This window comes from Melospiza georgiana, chromosome 1 (genome assembly GCF_028018845.1).
Source record: "Melospiza georgiana isolate bMelGeo1 chromosome 1, bMelGeo1.pri, whole genome shotgun sequence".
NCBI classification, from domain to species: Eukaryota; Metazoa; Chordata; class Aves; order Passeriformes; family Passerellidae; genus Melospiza; species Melospiza georgiana.
This window is the reverse complement of record NC_080430.1, coordinates 87,415,133-87,437,619: the sequence shown is the minus strand read 5'-3', so window position 1 is coordinate 87,437,619 and position 22,487 is coordinate 87,415,133.

Here is a 22,487-nt window from a genome sequence, read left to right as displayed (position 1 = left end):
GTCAGGGCAGTTACTCCTTTTCCAAGAGTTCATTAGAAGTCTATGCTTCTGATCAAACGGGATGCATTGCAAACTTTGTGAAAGCATTTTCTTCTTAGTGATAAGACAATATGCAGTTTAATTTTCATAGACATGAAATTTCAAAGCCAGATATCAAAAATATTTGCTGCTTTTATTCTAGAAATTAACCACAATGCATTACATATGCACACTCTTCCTGGGATGTGTTAGCATACGTGCTAACTAACACACATGTATATGATATATCTCTGTCCAAATACTTGTACCACATGTGGGTTTAGAGCTAGGCTTATAGTCAACAATTGAATGCTCTGTATTTGAAATAGTTAAAAAAAATGTAAGATGATATTTAGTTTTTCACATGGAGTACTGCATGAAGCTCAGGGGTGCCCAGCACAGGAAGGACATGGATCTGTTGAAGCAGGTGCAGCACAGGGACATAAAGGTGATCAGGGGGCTGAAGCGAAGAAAGGCTGAGAAAGTTGGGAATGTTCAGCCTGGGGAAGAGAAGGCTCTGGGAAGAAGTTAGAGCAGCCTTCCAGTACCTCAAGGACCTTACAAGACAGCTAGAGAGGGAAAATTAGCAAGGGCACATAGTGATAGGGAAAGGGGGAATGGCTTTAAACTGAGAGTAGGTTAAGATTGGATATTAGGAAGAAATTCTTTACTCTGAGGGTGAGGCACTGGAACATGTTGCCCAGAGAAATTAGGGATGTCTTGTACTTGGAAGTGTCCAAAGCCAGGCAGGATGTGGCTTTGAGCAACCATCATTGGCTTTTTGGTGTGTGTGTTTTGTGGAAGGCATCCCTGCCTATGGCTAGGGATTTGGAAATGGATGATCTTTAAGGTCCTTTCCCACCCAAATCATTCTATGACTCTACAATTCTGGTTGGTTTTCACTTTCATTAAAGTCAGCTCACAGTTAAAAAAATTTTTATACTATCTGGCATCCATGGAATTTAGCATTCCTTTTAATAAGGCCTTTTTGAATTTTCAGGATTTTCTTTGTCTCTTTCCTCCCTCTTTTCTATTCTGTTGAAAAAAACATGGATATGATGGTATCCATGAACTTGAATGGTGCAAAGTTGAAAAATCTGTAAGAGAAGGTCTGCTGAGTCACACTAAAACCTCATTAATTTTCTTTTGTATTTCATCTCTGACAGTGGCCATACAAAGATAACAAAAAAAAAGTAAAGAGAAGAGGGCAAGAATATTGCAAAAAAAATCTAAATGCTTTCTCAGCCTTCATGTACATGCCTCCATATGGTCACATGTTTAATAACTCCCAATAGTTTTAATTTCTCTGAATCCACCAATCTGCCTGCTACCCATGCACAAATTTAGCAACTATTATATTGGTGTCAAAAGACTACCAGATTCATTTCACATTAAGTTATAAATATTTTGCAGTTATGTTCAGCCCTTCTCTGTAGACAGTCTGTAATTTCCTCCTCAAAGGCAACCAGATAGAATGTCATATTCTTGAAAGTCTAATATATTATGTAGATAATCAACATGTCCTTTAGAAAGCAGCCAGAGTTAAGTCAAGAGGTTATGTTAAGGTATTCTGAGGTGATCAATTACAAGGTTATTTTCTGAAATGCAATGGGTTTGAAATTTTTCAACAGTTTTAATGTATTTATATGACTTACAAAACTCACTTTCTAGATTTCTATTAATTTAGAGGTTTTAGCATAATTTCATCCATTCCATTTACTTACATTTAAAAGAATACATATGTAAGTTTCCAGTACACTTAGAAACTAGTACAAATTCAATTAGATGATGCATAATGTAATGATATCATTTACCTATTGCTTTTTTTGTTCCTTTGGGTCCCTTTTCCTGCTCATCTACTTTTCAGCCTAGAAATTAAACACATTCTTACTCCTTTTCATGTGAACACACTGGACAAAGCTAAAGAGTAGGATGTAGCATATTGATAAATTTATGGAAATGAGAGGAAAAAAATTATAGAATTGCCTGGGGAAATCTAAAGAGAATAAAAAGGCAGTTTAGATTAGTGCAATATGCATATTAATAAGTCAGAATAAGGTATCCATTTATATAATTCCAATGCCTTCAATCCATTTCTGAAGTTGGTCTCTGGTGAGGAGGCTTAATTTAAAACATAGAAATGCTCTCCAAGTTCTTGAACTCAAAAAAGAATGCAATTAACATCACTTGCCAAATGAGCCCATTGCTATTTTTTGAGACTGTTGGCAGAAACACAGGAACTTATGCTGAATCTGTGAGATCAGAACACACCGGAAAGTGTCCCGTCCTTTGTTCCTTCCCACCAGAATTCTCAGTTACTGAGGATGTTTAGTGGCCAACAGCTTTCACATGTAAACTATGATGTGCATAAAGTATTTATTTATATGTAAAATATGAAGAAACAACATCAATTCTTATTTAAGCAAAAATCATACACAGCAATATATGCAGTGACAACTACTATTACAAAGTTATGGCCTACAGTGTAACCAATGATATCTCCATAATTATTTCCTATGCTAATGATAGATGAAAATGTTGTTTCCTGTTTAGAGATAACTATTGGAAAGTTGTGACATTGCAATATTGACCTCCATGGCTAAATTATCAAGACTTTGCAATTCAATTTGAGACATAATTCCTCATATTGGGAAATGAGTAATGGAATTAGTTTTTCTTTTCATCTCTCTGTTTCCACTTTCAAACCAATTCATATTATTAGTGATTAAAAGAAAGTTTGTTCTGAGATGTTAATACCCTGTTTAGAAAGAAATCTACTGCAGTTTCTTTAAAGCTGCTAAAAAAAATTGAGAATGATTTTTACATTAAATCACTTTCATATTGTTTATTTTCCTAAATGTTTCTGACAGAAGAGCTACTGCCTTTAATGGAAGAAGATGAGTTGTTATTCAAAACGTTTTTGTAAATGAAGTTTAAGCTAACTCCAGATGAGAGGAGTCATTTTTACTCTGTGATATAAGTGTTTCTCCAGATTATCTGAGATTTCAGTCATTTGATCAAGTAGCAGAAATAGTACTCTCATTTGGTTAGGTGGTGACCTAGGTGCAGATAATCTCCAGTTTAGCCATCTATCATGCAATATCTCCACAGCAGCTGTTTCTATTCTCTTTAGTTTCCTTTAAAGTGAGAGAAAAAACATATTTCATTTTAGCAGAGACATCACCATGAGGTCAAGGTAAAAATGTGAACTAGCCTAAGTAAAATAAATAGATATATGTATAGACCTGCCTTTATTCATCCAGGCATATTATTACAGGCAATATTGAAATGGTTGGTTTGTAATGTTTGACAGATTGAAATCTTATTTGCATAATATGTTTAAAACGTTATACTCAATATTTGCAAAGAATTCAATATTTGTTGCAGGATGATTTGCCAAATGAAATAAGATTAAATTAAATTCGTTAAAAGACTTACTATACTAAAGCATAAAGGTTCTGCATATCCTCAGCAATACCATGTGAACTGGTAAAAATCCAGAATCTCAGAAAAAATGCCAAGGACAGTATAGATATAGATTAAAGCTTACCCATTTTCTGTAACAGTGATTCCTTTTCTTCAGGCTTAATACATACTGGAGGATTAAGGGTGTTTGCAGGCTGTCTTTGCATTAATTATGTTGATGTCCTTCATGTCATTATGAATCATCATGTAATTTTTCCTGTGCAGTACACTCTCTTTTCTAAAACAGTCTCTTTTGTCTTGGCCAACATTTTGAAATTTGTTTTTATTTTTTCAGTGAAGATAGAATGGGTAAGATTGAGAGTGAACCATCTCCCTGCTAGGGCAGGCTCATCCTAGAGCACATTTCACAGAATCATATCCAGACACTTCTTGAAGATCTCCAGTAAGGGAGATCCCACAACCTCTCTGAGCATCTTATGCCAGTGCTCAGTCACCTGCACAGTAAAGAAGTAAAATATTCTTCACATTCAGGTGGAACTTCCCAGTGCATCAGTTTCTACCTGTTGCCTCTTGTCTTGTTGCTTGGCACTACTGATTTTCTCTTAGTTTACCACCTTTTTTGTGTCTGAAGTGAGAAAATTCTTTCTGTCCCCAGGTATTTGCATTGAAGAATATGACTTCCACTTTGCATTTCACTCAATTTTGTAGAAATACTTGTAAGTAGCACTTTTGCAGGCATGTTTATTTATTTATTTTCACCAACCAGAATACTCTTAAATCAAACTGTTGGAAGTAATGACTTTGAAATGAAACAAAGAATATCCAAGAAATGTAAAAGTTTGTCTGATGTACTTGAATACTAGTGAGATGAAAGAAGGTCAGTGTCATATTTTTTTGTTTATTCTTTTGCTGTTTTTCTTTTCCTTTGTTTGTTTGTTTGCTTGTTGTTGGCTTTTTTTTTGTGTGTGTTTTGTCTTTTCTTTGTTTTTATTAATCTTAAAAATGGTAAATTTTAAGGCTAGTAGGTTTTGCTCTTTTTTTAAACAATATAAAACTATTGTTGCTTTGTAATTTTTCTGTATAACTTCAAAATACTCCTCTCTGTCTTTGACAACATGGGATGAGCTTATTGTTATATTACCCCCCAAATGCCAACCTTACTTGGCTGACATGTCTTTATGTTTCTCATGTTATTAAAAGTCCATCCTTAATTGCATTAGGCTATTGTAAGAGGAGTCATGCAAATACTTTTACACAATAGGTTGCTGCATTCAAAATGCGTTCCTATTACATGTCAAAATGTTGGGTTCTATCCATATTTATGGTAAAGAAATTATAATGAAAACTGTAGAAACAATCCCAGCATTAACCATATTAGATTGCTTTCTTAGGGAACTATTTCAGGATTCCTGGAACTAGCTCTTATCTTCCTCATTGGTACAGTGGGGCTTTGCCACATCCTGAAGTCTGATGGCTCTTACTTCTTGCCAAGGTGTCAGATGGTGCTGTGCTTAGAGTTTTGCAGTGATTTTGAGAGGAGAACACAGCTTTTATTGCAGCTCAGACCTACACATTAACAGAAGAGAACATTAGTTAGGTATCTTTCTGCTTTTTCTGGGTAGGCTTTTTTTTTTTTCTTTTTTGTAGACAACAAGTAGATACTGTTTTTCTGAATTGACATTAATATAATTGTAAGTAGTCAAAACACTCTGAAGGCATTTATAAAGGTCCTTTCATTATGAAGCACACACCCACCCACCTCAAGGTGTTTTGAGAATCTTCTGATAAGAATTTGTAGTAGCACAGGGGTGAAAAGATGATTTAAAATGACAGGTCTAATAAGGTTCTTAGTGCTGAAGGGAATGATTATTTTGATGGCTAAGCTTGAAAACATAGCACAATGATAGTGTCTGTGTAAGAAACTCTCAGTTAAAGTTAGTTATCCTTCTTTGGACTGAGAAGTCTGCAGATGAAGACTGAGTCTACGAGTGATGTTGCTGTGCCGTGAAGCTGCACCATTACTACCCTTTAATAAGCTAGCTCAGGTTCTTGAAACAGCATGGCCCTGTTAGAACAACTGTCCCCAGGCTGTTTTGTCCTGCTGAGAAGCAGGATTTAGTGCCTGGACAGAGCATGATTATTACTGCCACGACTTCATTTATCTCCTTCAGCTTCACTGAAATGTGCCAAATAAATGTCCAGCTGCCCAGTTCTATAAGAAAACTGTCCTTATCCTTAAAAAAGGAATTTTAAATGTACTTACTGAGTAATTCACCATTGAAAAATATGCCCAAATATGTGTATATGAACCATGGCTGGTTGAGGATCATGTTGAATTTCATTTTGAAAACGTTGATATATCAAATGGATCTGGTTAGTGTTAAAGGGGCAGAAAATATATGACTTCAAGATTCTTTTCACTTATTCTGGGAGTTTCTTTTCTATTTCCATGAAGCCTGAAGGCCTTATTGCCGTTGATCCCTGCAAAAATATTAGGGTGTTTTTTCTCTATTATCATTGCATCAATGCTAAGAATTTGGAGCTAACAAATTGAAATGAAATTACTTATTTTGGATTTTTGGCAGATAAACCACAAAATGCTACTGCACCTTTTTCTGGCAAGAGCACTTGGTGATGCATGCAAACAAGGTCTGTTATAATGAACTGCTGGCCAAGAGGAGGCAGCAGAATTTAATCTTAAGACTTATATCCTTTTGAGCATATGGTGCTTAACGAGTATCTTTCACAGCCCAACTAGTAATGAGAACTAATCTAAAATGAGCTAGCGGCAAACTGCAACAGATCAAATAGGAGAGTCATATTCCATACTTTCAGTGGAGAGTTAATTGCATTTCTAAAATTTAAAGTGCATTGTTGACATTTCAAGAGGTTGATATGAACCAGTGGAATGTCATAAAACCAAAAAAGCCAGGAGGGGTCAAACAGTAGAAGGTTTTGGCATAATAAACATTACCATTATGCTTTTGTTTATATCACGCTTCACTTGTACTCATCCATATCATGACCACTGCAGCCTAATCAAAAATCTGTTTCTAATATGTTCTGGAAGCCCTTAAAACATTCACATCTTGCATGTATTCTACCACTGAGACTCAAATGTGAAGGTTGAATGGAATGAAATAAGTTGATGTCTGGATCTTAGATGAATATTTAAACCACTCCACATGCAGAAAGGAAGAAATGATGAAGGAAAGTGAAAAAAGGAAGAATTGCTATACATACTAAAGCTGAGCAAATTCCACATCACTGAATCTGTTTCAAAAAAGTAGGAATACCTGACACCTGAATTGCATGGATAACATATTTTACCCAAATTCTTATGGCACAGATTCTTGTCACAACATTGTTCAAAAGGAAGACCTGGCATATACTCAAAATTTATACCCCAAATTACTGGAAATAAGGAAAAGCCATCTTGACATTAAGTATTTTGTAGACATCCAGTGTTGGAATCCATAAGGTTAGAGGATTTTTAAGAAATGGTTAAAAAAAGTATGTAGGCCTTAGATTGGAGTTTTGTTAGCATTGCAGAAAAGTTTCCCATGCAAGCAGAAAAGTTTCCCATGCAAGCAGAAAAGTTTCCCAAGCAGCAGACGTGACAAACAACAATAGGCCTCTGTAGAATTGGCTTTAGGATGGAAACAAGGTTATTTAATGTATATCTTTAGAGGTTAGCATGAATAGAACTTTGTTCTTTGTTTCTTATGAACCAGTCTTTGTTTTAGCTACGATTACCTATGTTGTATAAGATTGGATAGAATGCTTGTAAATACGTGTTTTCTGTGTGTGATTGGCTGAAATCTAGACTGAGATGATTTTATGTATTTCTGTATCAGCTCTCCCTGACAGGACATTTTGGTGTGGATCAGTGAGCTGTCATGCCTCCATTTTGTATTTTGAGACTGATGTGCTAGAAATAAAAGCAAAAATCTTTTCACTGGTCTGGTTACCATGTTATCCATATTTGGATATTTTGCCCCGGCCTAGTGGGTTCCTTTTTTAAGACGTGGGTTCCTGACACAATTGGACTTATATCAACCGTTCCCCCACAATCCAGTATAAAATACCACATATTTGCAGGAATGAATGCTTGATCATTGTGTTCCAGTTGTAGACCAGGTGTGGTACTCCCTTCTGCACTGACTGCTAAAAGCAGCTGAGAGCTCTTTTCTTAAAAGATTTTCTCTTGGTAGTTATGAGAAATAGAGGTATTTATTCTAAGCCAGGATTGCAAGAACATCATAGAACCAATAAAGGCATACTTAGGCAAACCACAGAGGTGACAGCACTTGTATAAATATATAGAGACAATCTGGATGTGTTTTCATGGAAAACATCTAATGCCTTAGTGAAGGGGAAGAAATACACATACACACACACACACACATAAATATTATAAATATATAATCTTTTTTTTTCCAGAGAGATTCCACTCTATGTAAAATTTCTGTCTTCCTATTAGAACTTAAATTATTTCTAGATCAACTTCTGGTGAAACTAATTTCTAGATTTATTGTGGTTTGGTTTTTAATCTTTGGCAGATTTTAAAAAAAGGAGATTGAGATATAGTAATTTTGCATTTTATGAACTTGTGTAATAAGAAAAAATTAAAAAGCATTTTCAGCAATTTGCTTTCTAAAATGCAGGCCCAAATGCAATTATTGTGGTTATTTCATACTGCTGGGATAAAATAGAAAATAAAAAATTTAATACTGGTGATACATGCTAGATGAAAATAAAGGGATGACAGAAAAGGGGAAGAACTAGATGTGTATCATATTATGCCTGTCTCCATAGAAATCTTATATTCTTTGCATTTAAAATAATGTATGTAACACACTGGTTATCTAGTTACTTTAGAAGTGAAACATTTAGGTAGCACAAATTCCTTAGTTGCCTTTTTTTTTTTTTACTGTCTGGTTCAGGTTCTTTGAGTCTACTTGGCCAATAGAAGATATTACACTTTAAAAAAATTAGCTGTAACATTCTTAAAAACATAGGAATATTTGTGCTCCTGTAAGTAGCTGAACTACACATAGGGCTTTAATATGTGTATTTGGTGAATACCTTCTCTGGCACAACTTGAGGCCATTTCCTCTTGTTTTGTCATTAGTTGCCTGGGAAAAGAAGTAGATCCCCACATAGCTACAGCCCCCTTTTAGGTTGTTATGGGGAGTGATGAGATCGTTCCTGGCCCTCTTTTTCCCCAGGCTGTGAACACCAGTTCCCACAGGTGCTTGTCATGGGACTTGTGCTGCAGACCTTTCACCAGCTCTGTTGCCCTTCTCTGGACTTGCTTTAAGCATCTCAATATCCTTCTTATAGTTGGGGGGCCCAAAATCCAATGCAGGATTTGAGGTGTTTTGTGTGCCAATTGGATAAGATTCTCTGACCATAACCAAATAGCATGGGTTTGTTCTGTTGTCCGTTGGAGATTTGTTTTATCATTTTTTATCCATGCAAACATATTTTAATTTGGATGCATTCCAGGGAGGCAATTAAAGTACTGCATAACTTTTGGTGTATTTTAATTTGTTCTTCAAAGCAGCGCTTGCTGATGTGGACTAATCAGCTTTTATGTGCCAATGAAAGCACAGAACATGATGACAGATGGTAAGCTAGAAAAATTCGTGTAGCTAAATATCCACTGTCATTGTTAACCTAGACAGTGACAACTTTGGTGTCATTTTTACAGGATATGAGAGTTTTCCTTCAGCTATAGCTAAGTGCTCAAGATTTATGGGACTGCCTGTAGCATGGTGCATTTGAACATGAAACATCCAACTGACATATCAATGAGATAGTCCTGATGAATGCTACAAGTTCAGTTAGGCAAAACATAAAGTTTGTGGCAATGTCACAACGAATATGTGATTTCTTAATCAGTGCATCTGTCTTTCCTTACACTCTCATACCGTCCATCCGTAGCCATTTATTCACATTAAACTTGCGGGGAGATATTTCAGGTGTCTAATAAACAATGTAAGGGGAAAAGAATCAATCAAGTTCTGCTGATATTCCTGCTCAATATTTTAAGGGACCTACAAAACACACAATAAATAAGCTTTATTTGGACTAAAAAATATGTGACTAAAAATCTTTTCAAGTAATTGAGCTCTTGGTATCAGGAACATCAAAGGAGAAATGCATTTCAAATTAATATTCCTCCATAAAACCAGAATTTAATGCAACTGCATAGGTTTTAAACTAAAATCTCTGAAGTACAAAGGCAATTCTACTGTAAGAATTAAAATACTGAAATTTTATTTTAAAAAGAATACTTCTTTTATTGGGATGTTTTAATTGTGCTTTAGTTCATGCATTTCATAACCTATCATGTCAGAAATAAGGAAACGCTGACTTGTCAATATTTACTAGGAAGAAAGTATTAAGATTTAGCGTAGGAGGGTGTGAAAGAGCAGGATGGTATGATTTCAAAACAAAGCCAATTCGAATACCTATATTCCACTCAAATTACCAGTTTTACTCCAGATACATGGTTCCTAAACAGGCAATCACATTTGGCACATTGAAATTGACAACAGTTTTTAGTAACTTATGGTAAAGTCTGAGGTGAAGTTTCATATCTTGCATAAGTAAACTTTTCACAGGGCATTGTAGAGAACTCCTTATCTCCACTGAATGTGTTGAGATTCTTTTATTATTAGTGAATATGTGATGTGTTTGGTGCTTTTTTACCAACTCTTTCTCTCCGATACTGTTTTTCCAAATGCTTTCTTGCCTCAACCCACAAGAGTCAAAAGGTTTTTCAAAAAAATCACACGTATATGAAAGCCAGTTAAAGAAATGAATGGCTTGCCGTTGTTACGAGCTGAAAAAAATTCAATGAAAATTGTTTTTATGTATCCTAATGTCTTTTAAGGCCTCCAAGAATTTGGCCAAGATTGGTACATAAATTATTAAATCCATAGTGAGGTAAACAGAATTCAGGCAACAACCTGAATCTTCTTTCTTTATTCTAAGCAGCTTATGAAAATACAAGCAAGAACAACATCAGCTAAAGTCCCCTCTCATTAATGCCAAATGGTTCTCTGATTTTGATATTGACTGATTTTTGTGCAGCAGTATAGGGGAAATATACTTTATTTATGCTACCTAATTGCAGAACTGACTCCACATGAGAGAAAAGGAACTGAAAAGAGCATTTTGCAGACTTTGCTTATAAGCTGTGCTCTTCCAGCTTGTGTCTACAATGAGGTGTCTCATTTTCATATACAAAATATTGTTGGGAAAGATGAAATGTTTTTACTAAGCAAAAATATTCCACAGGCAAACAAGACTGCTGATGTTGCAAGTAGAGGAAAGGTCTCAGAATTTTCCACTGCAAGAAAACTGAAAAACAACTTCTAGCTTAAACTGTAATGTACTAACTTCTAGTGATTGGAGAACAGTAACATGAATATGGTAGTTATAGTAGTTGTGATAGGCTATAGGTAAAAGCAAAGGTATAGATTGATTCTTATGTATTAAGATGCTCAGCAAAGAAAAGTATATAATGCATTGTAACCAAAATTAAAGGGTCTTCAGGCTTGTCTGCAGCTGGAGCTGGAAGCTGTAGGTGCAGGCTGTGTCACCCACGATCCTGGACTCTTGTAACATCTTGGATACAATAAACTGCATTTTGAATATCCACCTGGAGTCTCACATCTGTCATTCAGGCTCTTATGAAATGTCTTCATGGATTCTTCACGGGAATATTCTTGGCTTTTCTTTAAATGCGGCCTTATCATAAGGCTCATATGGCTCAAATGGCAATCCTGAATTTAACAATTTCTTGTCAGAAAATTTCCTGACTGGAAGATTTCCATGTCTTGTATGTTGACCTAAGAACAGCTGAGTTATTCCTCATCACCTAGTTTGCAATCTTCCTTTTTATTAAACTCCAGCTCACTGTTGTACTTCTGCACATTCAGCTAGCTCCAAAAAGTACAGAGCAGCTCTAATTTTCTTATTCAAGACTGGAGGCCTATATTGTCCTATTGCCTAGGCACTGCTGTATTGCCACAGCACTTTTTATGCTTTGCTTAATGCATGTTTTGTTTGTTTTTAATATGTGCAATTGTCTGGAGGGTTCTTTTTTACAGTTCACAGTAGGATGCACACACAGTTCACACACACAAACCCAATGTAGCCAGTCAACAGTAAAAATGAGAAAACCTGCATGGTACTAGGTAATTGCAAAGTAATATATAAAAAGAAATTCCAAAATATATAAAACAGATTGTCTGAATGTATGAAACATTGTCTTCTTCTCTTCATTCTGTGATGTATTACATGTGTATCAAAAATATTGCATTGGACAGGAAACAGAAGGCATCCAAAGATTTGTACTAATGTCATACTTAGAAATTGCATTTTACCCTTTTAAAAGTCTTCACATTTTCCTGATAAAATGATAAAAGTGCCCCAAGTAATGCCTTACTTTTATTGTGTACTTTTACTGTGAGGACCACTTTTTTTCCAAGATTGCCATATTTTTTCTCCAAATTTTCTCCAAAAGGCTTGCAGGATGGAGGACGCTACAGAAATCCCAGCAAAAGAGGAAGATTCTCTGATGAGCAGAGCTGGAGAGAGAAGAAATAGAGAAGCAATGTAGGCTGTGCATTGAAATGAGGACTGATTTGGTATCTTAAACAAAATCTAACTGAACACTGTTTTCACATGTTCAGCCTGCTGCTCAGGCTTACCAGAATGCTGCTTGCTGAGGAAGATCACATCCAGATGTGGAGTTTGACAGTCTGATGCCTCTTTCCTTGGAATGGTCAGTTCCAGCTACTAGCCCTGTAACAGTGCCAATAATCTTTTAGAGAAGATCAATAACAATATCTAGATGAGGATGGATGTTTGAGCCCAGTAAGTCTGGAATTTTATTACATGAGATCATTTTACTGATTATTTTTGTTTCTCGTGAAGATTTTAGATTGTCTGTCAGTTCATTGAACCCATGTGCCTCATCCTCACTTCTGCCACCCTTCCACATCATTTGCTTAACTTTACTTCCTCCTGATATTATATTCTTCTGCATGATACAGATACCATCAGCCCAAATCCAACTTCTTTTTTGTTTTGATTTTGCAGCTAGAACAACTACTTATTGTTTTCTTTCATTTCAAACTGGGTGCAATTGTAAACTGTTTTTAACTTCCATGTTTCTTCCTCTGAATTACTTCCTACAATCATATAATATAAAATGCCTCTCTGAAGGCTGATCTGCTGACTTCAGAGATCTTTATAATGTGTTAATCAGTCCCAGATTTGAAAATTGCAACAAGGTTTCAACAAAATCTTGAAAACAGCCTAAGTTTTTAAAAAAGAAATATCCTTTGTTTTCCTTGCAAATTATTTTGGAATGCCATAACTAGAAGAAGCAATGAGGGCATCAGAATATTACCAAGTCTTATATGCATCAAAATTGCATTTATGATTTTACTGTCAAAATCATCAAGCAGGGATATGTCAGTTTGGAGGGTTAGTCAAAGACTTGTTTTTGAAGTTCATCATAAGACTGGAGAAAAATGTTTTTCCTTCATTCTGATGGTAGTAATTTTCTGGAGAATTCTGAATCTTCTCTGCTCCAGGTTGGCCTTTAAAGGCCACAGGTCACAATAACATCATCCTGGTCATCATTTCCTTGCTACTGCAAGCCAACAATAAACATTTTTTATGAAAGTGCAAGAACAGTCATTGTCCTTGTGTTTAACTAAAAATTCAATTTTCCCTCTGCTTTGGAAAAAAATAAGGGAGGAGTGACCATACATAAGGATTATCGGAAACATCAGACCTAAGAATTTTTCTCAAGGATCAATTTTTAATAACAAACTGGATTTTGTGTTGAACATGTGGGTAAAATTTTTCTCAAAAACAAAAAGGTGACAGGAAGTTCCCTTCCCTTAGATGGAAACACTAGAGTTTAGTTTTAGATTCAGTGGATCTTTTTGTACATGTTTGCTACAGTCCAGAAAAAGATATATTATCAAACACTAGCACCCCAGCTTTTAAAGAAAGACGATAAATGTACAGTCTTTTGAAGAAATAAAAATGTTTTCCTCTTTATCATCTAAAAATAACAACTCAGATTGAAGACACGAGGGCACTTGACCTGAACCTTTTATGTTCCTGATGACTTTTGGGTTTTACAAGTTACTTAATCAGCTACAACCTGAAAAATCAATATCTTCATATTTTACCTTAGCTACCCAGTGCTTGCCTCTATATATCTTCCTGTCAGATAGAGGGCTGTGAAGGTGATAAAGAATCTTGAACTCGGATTAGTACGTTTCACAATGTAGATGTGTGATAAAAAAAATGTCACAATAGGTCAATCAGTCTCCTGCAGAGAAGCGAACAGCATTTAATTTTGGATTTGGCAAGGTCTTGAGCTGACCAGTGTGGTGGGAGAAGCTAGCCCATTTTCACATTTTTGTACTAGAATGAAAAAATATGATGAAATAAGAAGACGGTGTTTACTGAAATTCATTGCAGCTAGACTTTTATTTTAGATAAGCGAGTAGAGATTCAAAAGTAATGAAAAAATAATGATCACAGTATGTGAACTGACTTGTAAGATTGTGTAAGTTTCCTGCATCTTTGCCTCTATCCTGCTGTATTATAAGGCAGTAGCAATGGCCAGTAAAGAGAAAATATGCTAAAACATCTTCTCAGACTACTCTATGCAATTTCTACAGCTGTGCTAGACACAGTTTTTATCTGTGTCTAGCAAACTAACAATAATCTGTGTTACATTACAAAAGTATGAGTATTGTTTTTCAGGAAATATATATGATTGCCACAAACTCAGGATCAATGAACTGAGATCTAAGTGTGCAAATTTACTTAATCTCAAAAATCTGTTAGTTGAAAGGGATGAGGGAACTTGTGTCCAATGCCAGCAGATGAAGCAATACCCAGTATGGGTATCTGAGGAATTTCGTAGAATATATTAATATAGATGTATAACTATAGCTATGTTGCAACAAAGTGTGTTAAGGGCCAGAAAAAGCTAGTAATTCTTTCTAGAGATAATTATTTAACTCAGTAATTCTTAGGCAGAAGTTTGATGTAAATACATACAAAACCACAATTATTTGTTTTTTTCTTACTTTGCAAGTTTGAATAGTATCTGCCAATAGGACTGTTATTTCCCAAAAAGTATTTTCATGTTAAAGAACTTTAAAGTTCTCGCCACTGCAGTAAAGTTTCCCTTATTTTGAATAGTGATCAGCAATCTTATCCAAACCATTCATCATTAACTGCGAGAGCTTTTTCATATCTCCACTATGGCTTTCTCAGCCTCTGTGATTTAATAAATACACTTCTCTTAGTAAATGAGGCACCTCTGAATAGTCAGTTTCAATCATAGGAATCACCACTTCTTTGTGGGTATGTAAATCATATACCCAGCTCTCGCAGTAGAATGCTCAAGTAAATGCCAGATGTAATGCAGTATTTTAAGATATTCATGCTTGGTTATCTTAAGCTGAAAGATTTGTTAATGTTCATCCCTTCTAAAAATGGTAATTTTATTAATTTCCTGAATAGTGATTTACTTTGCAATAGGTTTAGACAGATTTTAGTTGAACAAACACTCCACCCCTCCAGTGGTTGGTTATTCATACAAGTTGGCTTAAAGGTGACCCTACCAGTTGTGTTCTCATCAGATTTGACATTGACTGAAACTGCCTACAGCTGTAAATTTAAATCTCTAAATGTAGAGGTACTCATGTAAAAATCAGTTTTTCACAATACTAATTTGGGATATAGTTGCCACTGGTTTTCCTTCTCAGGTACCAAGAAAAACTAGATTTTCTTTAATTTTAAAAATAGTGAGTATTTAATATTTTCAGTGAATATTCCAGGTAAATGATCGACATCTCTCTTTATCCTGTGTTAATATGAAATCGTTAAAAATTAGTTTTCAGAACTTTTAAAGCATTTTCATAGAAGGAAGGGGAGGGAGGGTCTGTTTATTTGCTGTAAAAAACCCAGGTTTATTATTGATAGATGAACTCTACAAATATGGTGCCACTTAAAATACAGAGTTTAAATCATCCATCTCCCACATACAGTGTCTTTTCCACAAATAGTCAGAAACCAGATCTCAACTGTAGTACTTTTTTGCTCATTATCATAATCACAAATATTTTGTCCAATCTGGAATACATATACAGACTGATAATATACTTCAGGATGAAAATATTATTCCTGCATTAATCCTGAAAAAGTGTCTGTGAGAGGTTTTATTGAATATTAGAAACTGCTGATCTCTCAAATAATTTTTTTTTCTTTGTATTTTTATGTCTGTATTGGTAGAAATCTTTAAAAAAACCTATAAGATTTTAGCGAAAAGTTATAGAAGCAACCGAGAATTTTAGTCTTGTGAATCACACAACAATAATTGCTAATTCTAAAGTATTTGTTGCTCGAAATTTGTTTTTTAAAAAAAGTTTAAGTATTTACGTTAAGCTTCTGATAAATTTTCCATCTCTACCCTTTCTATTCAAATATCGTGAACTGACATTTCTAAATTCCAGAACAAAAATTAGAATTAACTTTGTGCTCAGACCAAGTGGCTAAGAGCTTTACAGAGTCTTCTACCACCTGAAAACCTTGAAACATATTTTAAAAACCATTCAGGTTGTATCATAAACCTGCTTTAACAGCATGTTGGTTTGTTAATACTTTTATAAGAGATTGTTTTTCTTATCTAATTTTAGATGCAGTTCCCCATTATACAGATGTTGCACTTTTGTTTTCCTCTCAAATGCACATTTGAGGGCTTTTCATTTTTAGCAGGGATTTTTTTTAAGGAAAATGTCTTTTTACTAGCAAGCCACCAACAGGTATTACTGTGGAAATGTAGCCAAATGAGGTTCCTGCTGTTTTAAGAATATTTTTACAAGCATGTTGTGCCTTTTCATGACTCAATCTGTTCTTCTAAATGACATTTTTATAGCTGTTTATTTATATTACAGGTTTTTATTTTCATCCATTTAAGTTTTGTCCATATTTTTTTTACATTTCAATTATAAATGATTACCATTTTAATACAATCTAAGACAGGAAAATAGCAAAATATTTGCATTTTTTATCTAAAAACCTCAAACTGTTTTGTAACATTAATGACTGCTAGTATTTTTTTCTGAGATAGATAATCCTTGTCATTTCAAGGCATTTAGCAGACTGGAAAGTAGATGCACAGTAGGATTAAGTCACTTCCCCAGGGTTAAACAAAGAGTTACACAGTTATTTTCTTGCAAGCAGGAGGAGCACAGCTAGATATATTTCTTCTGGTATTTGAGGAGAGCAATTTATGTGTCATGTGAGTACAGGCTTGATAGATTGTAGGGTTTTTTGTCTACATTCTTTAATGGGTATTTGTAAACAACAGGTGGTTGGTAGACTGTGGCCTGGGATCCATGACTTCAGAGTTTTTTTACACCACAGGTTATGGAACAACTGAAGTTTGCATTTACTGATGGAAATTTGAACCCCCTGTCCATGACACTGAACAACAGTATAACCATGGAAACAGGTCTGGCTGTGCACCTGTTGAGCAGGTTTATAGAGGGTGCTGAGTTCTGTCCTGTGGTGTGTACACAACTGGAAATGTGAGGATTTGACAAAAACTACTCCATGCGTATCTACACTGGGGACAGTCCTTGGACAGTCCTTGGACAGTCCTTGGAAAGAGGAGAGGAGGTGTGCTGTCCCTCTTAGACCTCTTGCTCTGAGAGCACCCAGAGGGCTTATGAAATTCTCACCGTGCTCCAGTGAAATGCAACAAAACTACAGCAAACTCTTGTGATTTATTTTTACATTTGCACTTCTCCCTGATTTAGACATCTCCATGGGCTACCTTGTAAAAATGCTCCAGTGACCTAAATATACTGGCGCAAAAAAACCCCACCCCAAAACCACACCACACTCTCCTGCAAACCCACAAACAAACAAAAGCAACAAGTGAGATTTTGGATTCTTTTGTTGTCTTTCCTTCTATATGTGATTTTTTTTTCTTTGAGATATTCATTGTAATGCATAAAGATATTATATTTTTTTTCTTTCAAAAATATTCTAATCAAGGCAGAAGCTAAGTGAGAATAATTATTTTTGCAGCATCTACTAGAAACACACAATAAATAGAAAATAGAAGCGCATGGATGGACGGATGAACATTATGATTTCCTTTAGCTCTTATTATGACATCTGATGCTTGGCAAAGTGAAATTATGGAGAACATGATAATTATTTTGAGAGGAGGAATTATCTAGTTTCTATTTATATTTTAATCTGTCCAAAGATTAATGGGCCAGCATTCTGCTACGGACTGAAATCAAGATCCAACTTACTTCATCTTTGAAATCTAAACACGTGGGTTTTTTTCTATTCATTTTTGTCATTGTTCTGAAAAAGGAACATCACAAGTTACAATTGTGTCAATATAGAAGGACTTTAATGAGGATACAGGTCGTTAGGAAATATTGCTTTGTACCTCAGGAAATTATTGTGATACTGATACTATCTTTCAGAAATGCATAGTGATGAAAGCAAAAAATAATGGAATTTTCTAATGGCTGTAGAACAGAGAAATTCCACTCTGAAATGGATATTGTCTGTCTCCCAGTCACCTGCACTAATTGTCTGGAAGAGCTGGCCAAGCTGGGGCACCTTTTGCTTAGTACAGGTGCACCCAAGCTCCTCAATTTATGCCACTTTTCAGCCTCTAAAATGTGTGCCTGCTGTTAAAGAAGGAAAAAAACAGCTAAGATTTTGAACAGCTATTTTTTTTCTTAGTAGTATTTGCATACTAATTCTGACTTCTACTCTTGACTTTCTTGTTAAAAGCAAGCTTGTATGTGTCTTGGGACTTGATCAAAACATCTAGAGTAGCTATCAACAGATGGAAAACATGTAAGGATAATTCTTCTGACAGGTTTTCATCATTACCTTTGTCTTAATTTTTGTAGTTTAAGAGAATTGTAAGCATAATTAATTGTTAGAGACTGCAAGTCAAGTCAAAAAAAGAGGTTGTATATGAGGGCAAAAGCCAGAGATTTTCTTGAAAGAGAAGTTGAATTATTTCTGCCTTCTGGTGCTTGGGCAGGGGATGCCTAGGACTGAAAAGATGGATGACTAGACACAGGCATTGCAGTGGACAGAATTCATTATGCAAACCAGGGAGACTTCGCTACAGAAAGGTAAGAATTCTTGGTGTATTGCCATGAATTCCTTGAGCATGATGAGGTGTCAGTGCAGGGAGAGTAGATCTGTGAAAATAAGTTATTTTTTTAATCTATGAATCATTAGAATATTTTAATGCAAGTCAAAAGGACTGCGTAAATGTAGCACATTTATTAAATATACAGTGTATATTATATGAGTTGCTCAGTGAATTAAATCTGACCAAGATGCTTCAGGCTTTATATAAATTCTGTTTAAAACATAACCCTGGGATATAGTCAATCTAACCTGAAGTATGAAGTACTTCACAGAGGACCCTCACCACCCTAAGCTATCCCTCTAATCAGTGTGCTTCCACTTTATGAGGCTGATGGCCTGAATTACCTGGAAGACATGCTTTCTTCTCTCTGCTGACTCTAGAGAGACCCCGTAGAAGCCAGGCATCTCAATTAAATGCCTGCAGTTAGATGAAAGCAACTTAAACTTGAATGCGCCAAAAATTTGCATATGCGTAATGGTGCTCAGTATATATCTCACTCTACATCTTATCCAGACATTTTTTAAGATGGGGACAGGGTCAGTTTTCAGTACCTTTACATAGAGCAAAATAAAATGCCCTCTCAGATTTCACAATGATAATCTATATTTGCCCATGAGTCAGTTTAAATCATAAAGTTAAATTCTAAATGATGGAGCCAGATTTTTTTTTTATTTTCATGGTATGATTTAACACTGATTAACACTATGTTATATATGTCTTTGGATTAAGATCTTCACATGGCAATATTTCCTTATTTGGTGTTTCTCAAATGTTGTCGATCTAAAAATTTTTATTTCAATACTTGCATTTTCTTGAGAGGAGGATTTGTAATCTTCTGCTACCAGGGTCTCCCACTCTACTAATTTCTCCTTGTCTTCAAGATGTCAAAGAACAGCTCAAGCTGTGTATTATCCATTTTGTACATCTTCTTGAAGAACTGTTAGCCAGGTTCTGTGAAACTGGCCAGAAGTAAACTGGTTTTTTAATTATTATCTAATTTCAGCACTTAGAGCTCCAATTCAACTCTAAAATTAGAAATTTAACAAAGCTTCAGATTTCTTTCTATTTTAGTTAAAATTACTTAGTCTTTTCTGTATTCTAGTGCTACAACTTAAGGTAAAATGAAGCCATGGTCTTATAGTCATGATAATTGTCCCTTTTGCCCCCCTGTTTTGGAAAAAAATCAGAGGTAGAGGATGATAGTGAGAGGAAGATAGAGAAATAAAATCAGTGGAAGCTTCTTCTGGACTGTTTTGCAGGTGCATGATAATTGTTTCAAGAGCTACTTCAAGCATATTAAACTAGAATATAAGTAGTTAAGTCCTAACAATGAATGATTCTTAATATGTGTGAAAAGAGAGACACACCCTAATGAAATTAGAATCTAATTAGATCCTCAATTATCATATTTCTTGAAATGACTTGAAAATGTGTGAGCTCAGAAGGACTAAGACAAGAGGCATCAATAACTGCAACTGTATTTGAGAGTGGTCTTGTTTTAATACGAAAAATTGTAGTGTGGAGTGAAAGAAGAGGGGGGAAAAAAAGAAAAAAGTATAAAAAATGGTTCATCATTTTTTTGTTTTCTAATAATTAGATTATTTCACCAAATATTAATATTATTAATATAATTGTTATTTTATAATATTTATAATGTATTATAAAATAACAATATTTTATAATTGAATTAAATATTATATAATAGTATAATGCTATTAGGATAATGTATTATTATGGTATAAAATTATATAATAATAAAGAAAATGTTAATGACATAAACAAAATTGGTAATTTTAAATAATAAAGGTATTACTAAACTTAATTTCTAAATAAAATTTAAAAGATTTTCCAGACTATCAGATTGTTTTCTGAAAAAAAATCCCTCCCCTTTGAAAAAGACAGTTGCAATTCTGCAGCAGAGAGCGATAAAGATTCTTTACTTCCTGTGGAACATCACTCAAAGCTTGTTCCTAATCACATAATTGGGTAGTTCCCATGAAATTGTGCTGACCCTTTTTTGCATTACCAAGGGACCATCAACCTTTAAGACTTATTTAGCTACATTTTGAAATTTATGTGTTTGCACTTAAATCAATAATTTGGATTACTTCACGATTTCCTAATTAGAAAAAAGACTTTGGAATTGTTTCTTTTTAAGCTGATTTCAAAGAAATTTGCTTGGATACCTTTTAAAGGAACCTTTTCAACTTTAAATAAATAAATAAATAAATAAATAGAATTGGGATAATAAGACCTCTGAAAATGTTTATTCAAAACTATAATTTAACTCCTGAATCAATTCAGCACATCAGCAACGAGAATATCATGAAACACACTGGGGAGTGCTGCTGTTAATTGTTTACTTATCTTGCATCACAATGAAAAAGACCTGCTTGAGAAAATAACCACTGAACCACTGGCCATGTAACAGGAGAACAGAAAAACTATGATACATAAAACTGAAAGGGGAAGTTCTTAATGTTGGCTTACCAAAATTCCAGAAATATGAGGAAAAAAATATCTCCAGAAATCTAATATTTTTGAAGCATAGTATAATTTGATTCCCTGCAAATTTCCCTCACAGAGTTTTTTTTCCCAGTAGGGTTAGTTCACTGTTCTGCTTTGTTGACTCAAATGTCACTTTCATTCGGCCTTCTTTATACTCTGTAGCAATTACACAGAGAATTTTGAAACGTTGGCATATTACAGTTGTATTCAAAATATGTCATTGAAACACTTAATAGGATCATAATTTTGTTTCAGTAATAACAACATGTTGAATCAATTACTAGAAAAAATCTATAATTTTTGATATATTTATTTTGTGCTGTGTTGCATAAAAAATAAACAAAATGTATGAATTCATTGAAATATATATTTTAGAAATATTTGTCCTTGAAAGTATTATTGAAAAATTCAACTTACCAAAATATGGGTTTTGCCAATCTTTTTCTGACAAAAAAGAAATATATTACCATTTTAAATTCTCTCATGAATTGGTTTTTTGTTTCGATGGTCTTCATGTGTTTCAATATATCATAAAGCCTGATTTGCAGATGCTGCAGCCTACTAAAATGAATTATATGATTTCTGTCTTAGCAAAGCAGGAAAAAAGGTGCTGAAGAACAGTGAGAACTCTACCATGACAAAATGTTCAAGTCAGAAAGGCATGGATTAGACATGGTCTTTTACAAGAGTGGCTTGACTACATTGCTATCTGGGAGATACCGAAGACCTGCACCATCAATTTCTATTAAGTTATTAAATCTAGAAGTAATTGATCTCAGACACTTCCCTGTGGCATCTTTCAGAATTATTCATTGACAGTAGTTTAATTAGTGGTATGTTAAACTTCTAGGATTGTCTGAGTTCAGGGAAATATCATGCATTTGTTCCATGAACTTCACTGTCATTAGAAAATAAAATATGCGAATTTTTTTTTTCATGACAGTGGAAGCATTTGGACACATTTACCTTTAGTCCAAGTAATTACAGTGTTTATTGATAAAACATAAGAAACATTATAGCTATTTCATTATATGAAATAAACATATATCTTTTGTGATTTTTGTTCTTCCTGGTAAGGACATGGTATCCACGGATAGGATCAGGCCAGAAAGAAACAGAAAAATCTGTGGACAGAAGATGTAATTTAGACATTGCATTTTCAATCTTTGAAAAGACAACATTATGAACATTACTGGTGTACCTTAAAAATGGCAAGCTGGAGACAAAAACATCGCTATAATTCTACTGGTACGTTCTTCCAGCATCAGATTTTTCA